Source organism: Petaurus breviceps, unplaced genomic scaffold, assembly GCF_028583685.1.
Source record: "Petaurus breviceps papuanus isolate PSGF00001 unplaced genomic scaffold, PetGlider_PUasm1.0 90779, whole genome shotgun sequence".
Lineage (NCBI taxonomy): Eukaryota > Metazoa > Chordata > Mammalia > Diprotodontia > Petauridae > Petaurus > Petaurus breviceps.
This window is the reverse complement of record NW_027187344.1, coordinates 3,468,835-3,473,090: the sequence shown is the minus strand read 5'-3', so window position 1 is coordinate 3,473,090 and position 4,256 is coordinate 3,468,835.

The following is a 4,256-nucleotide window of genomic DNA, read 5'->3' as shown; positions in this document are numbered from 1 at the left end:
TAAAACCTTACACCGTGCTGAGTACTTTACAAGTATTATCTCATTTGATCCTTACAACAAGTCTGGGATTTATGTGTTATTATTATCCCCATTTTACAGTTTGGGAAACTGAGGCAGACAACACTTAAGTGATTTATCCAAGGTCACCAGCTAGTAAGTATGTGAGGCTGGAAACAAACTCAGGTTTTCCTGATTCCAGGCCCAGCACTTCATCTGCTGTATTACTTAATTACCTCTTTTAAAACAGAAACATTTTTATTTATTAATTACAGGAAGGTCCCAGAGAACAGATAATGAAATAGATCTGGCTTCTCATCACATGGGGCATGGGGGAGAGGAGGAAGGTGCTGGCAGGAGAGCCTATTGTATACATTGTGAGATGGGCTCACTTTATCAGATGTCTTTGTTTAATAGTTCTTTTCTTCATCACAACTGACCAATCAACAAGCATTACTAAGTACTATGTGTTAGGCATTGCTCTAAATGCTTGGGCCCCTGACCTCAAGGAGCTTTCATACTAATGAGAGAAGACAATGTATACACATACAAGTATACATAGTAAAGTACAAGGTAAAAAGTAGCTTTGGGAGGGGGTACATCAGCTACAGAAGGACCAGGAAAGGCCTCGTGAAGAAAGTGGCACTTGAGTCCTGAAGGAAGGAAGCTAAAAGGCAGCTGTGAGGAGGGAGGGCATTCCAGGCATGCAGGACTACTAGTGCAAAGGCATCGAAACAGGAAGCTGAGTGTCATACACACACACATATCGCACACACAGAGCATTGTGCTAAGTGCTTTTATAAATAATGTATCATTTGGTTCTCACAAGCTGTTACAATCCTCATTTTACAGTTGAAGAAGCTGAGACAGAGGGTAAGTGATAGCCCAGGATCACACTGCTGGTTAGTGTCTGAAGCCTCTTTTGAACTCAGGTCTTCCTGGCCCCAAGCCCATTGCTTTCTGACTGTGCCACCAGCTGCCAAATAGGCTAGTCTAAGTGGGTTTTAGTATACAAGAAGTGGGAGGGGAAGTAGGAAAGGGTCAGGTTGTGAAGAATTTTAGAAGTCAGATAGGAGAGTTTATATTGGATCCTTAAGGTAAGAGGGAGTCACTGGATTTTTGCTGAGTAAGGGATGACATGATCAGGCCTGCTTTTTATGAAAGGGAGTTTTTTGAAGGATGGAGTGGAACAGGCAGAAACTTGAGGCAAGGAGACAGAAAAAGAGACCAGTTCAGTAGCCCAGGTGAGAGATGGAGGCTTAAATTATCCGTGAGTGTTGAGGACAAGACACATGTGAGATATGTGTTGCAGAGTAAATTGACAAAATCTGGCAATTGATTGGATATTTAGGGTAAGTGATAGTAAGGAGGGGGAAGACAGCTCCTAGATCGTGAACAAGGATAAGCTGAAGGATAATGGTATCCTTGAGAGCAAAAGGGAAGTTTGGAAGAGGTATGAGTTGGGGGAGTAAAGAATGAAATCTGCAATCTTTTACAAGCCATCCATTCCTATGCATCCTGCACAACTCACTGCCCCACCAAAATAAAAATCTGGGAAGCAGGTCTCTCATTCACCAGTCGCTGCCCCACTCATGAATTACTGCCCTCGAGCACAGAACTCATTTTCTCAGGGTACTTGCCAAAGTTACTTGGTGTGATCTAGGAGACAGGGGGCTGGTATGATTGGGGGAAGGGCTAGACTTTTCCTATTCGCATCTGCACAGCTTATGCTGTGGGTGCCTGGGTAGCAATTAGATTAAAACTGGCCTGGGGGGCTAATGCTCCCCCCCAGAGGGTTGGGAACTCATGCAGAAGGGAATGGGTAGAGTAGGAGAGTACTGTGTGCAAGGGTAAGTATGGTTGTGTTGGGGACAATTCAGGAAGGTGGGATGCAACCCATTTTCCCAACCATCATTCAGACTGATTGATCACATACTCCTTGGGGTCAAATCAGATCCCTCACTTTGTAAACCACTTCCCACCCCCACCTCACACCCAAGGACACCCTCCTTTAGCCTTTCCACACCCAAAGACTGTATTCTGCTTCAGCCTATAGCCAGACTACTGGTGATGAACCTCTCTGTATTTAGCTAGCCTAGGCCTCTGACAGGAGATACAATCTGTTGCCACTTCAGTATTTGATGCCTTTCTAGTTTGGTAGGATTTTCCAGAGCTTGACATCTATTGGCTTAGCCCTTTCATAGCTCAGGGTTACCTCAGTGTACAATGAGGCATCGCAGAAGGAGGTGAATGGCAGCTTAATAAATGTAGGGTATCATCATTATCAGCATCTTTTTTCTAGCTTTTAAACTGAGCTCTTTAAGCCACTCATTGGCTATTGGACCAGTCTAATTTTATCTGCTTCAGTGTAAAAACTCATATTCTCTAGAAATCATGCATCCTGATCACGATCAGAAAAAGTTCCAGATCTGAGTTTTAATTCTAGCTCTGTCGCTTACTGTGTGACATAATTTTCTCATCAGTAAAATGGAGAAAATAACACTTAACTCTCCAGTCATTTCAACTGATACCTAGTTGTTATGAGCTGTTTGAGGACAGAGACTGTATTTTATCTTTCTTTGTATCCCCAGCAGTTAGCACAGCATAGTGGGCATTTAGTGTTTATTGACTGACTGCTCCTGTCCCCCTACAGAGAACATATCATGGCCTTAACCTCTCCATCAGTGGAACTCCTGCCCTGGGACCCTACTGCTCTGAATGGTAAATACCTCACAAGGACCACTATCTCCAGATAGGCCAACCCCGGAAAAATTTCCCTTTACACCCAGGTCGTCTTCTCACCATCTCTCTTGCCTCTGACACCTTGTCCTCCCTCCCTTCCCCTACTTCCCCATTCTAGTTCTGAATCAAAATTAATACTGCCATTGCTGCTGGAAAGGGTTCATCATGTGGAGGGTTGAGGCTATGTTATTAAGGGGGAATCCTAAGGAAGTCCAACCTTGTTCAGTAATATACATCATGTTGAGAAAGGATATTTCCCAACAAGGGGGATGTTCCAATTAACCAGCCTAAGGATGTTGTGAGAGGGCTAAAACCTGTATAAATATTACAGAGGAAGTAAGAGCTGGAAGGGACCTTGGATTCCATCTAGTCCAATCCCCTTATTTTACAGAATAAATATATAAACTGGGGCATACACAGAGAAAGTGACTTGATATAAATCAGGTGACAAAGCCAAAACTAAAATCCACACTCACAGCTGTGTTCTTTCCACTCTGCCTCCCCTAATTTAAATTTTCACTAATAATTTGGGAGAGCCATAAATTCTCAGAAACGCTCAGGAATACTCATTTGATGCTGTGAACAAAAGAGAACCATGAGTTGTCAAATTCAACACATCCAAAATAAAACTGATTCTCTTTTCCCCTATCCCTAAATCTTGTCCCTTCTCCAAACGTCCCTCTTCTTCTGAGGGTTCCACCATCTTCCCAGTCACCCAGATTTGTAATTTGAAGTAATAACTGACTCTTCCTTCTCTTTCACTCCCAATTCCTTAATATCCAACCAGTTCCCAAGACTGTAGATTCTGCATCCATTATTATCTCTCATATGCATCCTCTTCAATTTGGCACCTCACCTTAATTCAGGACTCTTAATTAGAGTATTCTAATAATCTCCTAATTGATCTCACTGTATCCAGTCTCCCCAGTGCAATGTGGAATATTGTTTATTAGTAGTAGAAATAATGTTTGTTTTGGAGTCAGCCATATATTAACTTGTTCCACCTTAGCCAAGTCATTTTATTTCTCTGGGCCCCAGTTTCCTTATCTGAAAAACGAATAGGTAGATTAGATAGATGATCTCTGAGGTTTCTTCCAGCTATATACCTATGGTCCTTTTCTAATCTATTCACCATATACCTACCAATCTAAACTTGCTAAGGCACAGGTATGACCATGTCACTTCTCCACTCAAAACTTTCAATGGCTGCTCAGACTGGTATTCAATGCCTTTTACAATCTGGCTCCTATATACTTGTCCAGCTTTCTTATTCTTTGCTTAATGAACTCTATGTTCTAGTCAAACTAGCTAATCTCTGAATTTAGCATTTTATTTCTGACCTTAGTGCCTTCTGACTGATTAATTCCACTCCTCTCCCTTCCCACACCTCACAATTGCAATAATAGTAATAATGATAACATACATATACACACATACATATAAATCATATTAAAGTTTCCAAAGCAATTTCTTCATGTTAACCCTATATGATAGGTAGTGAAGTATTATTACCCTAA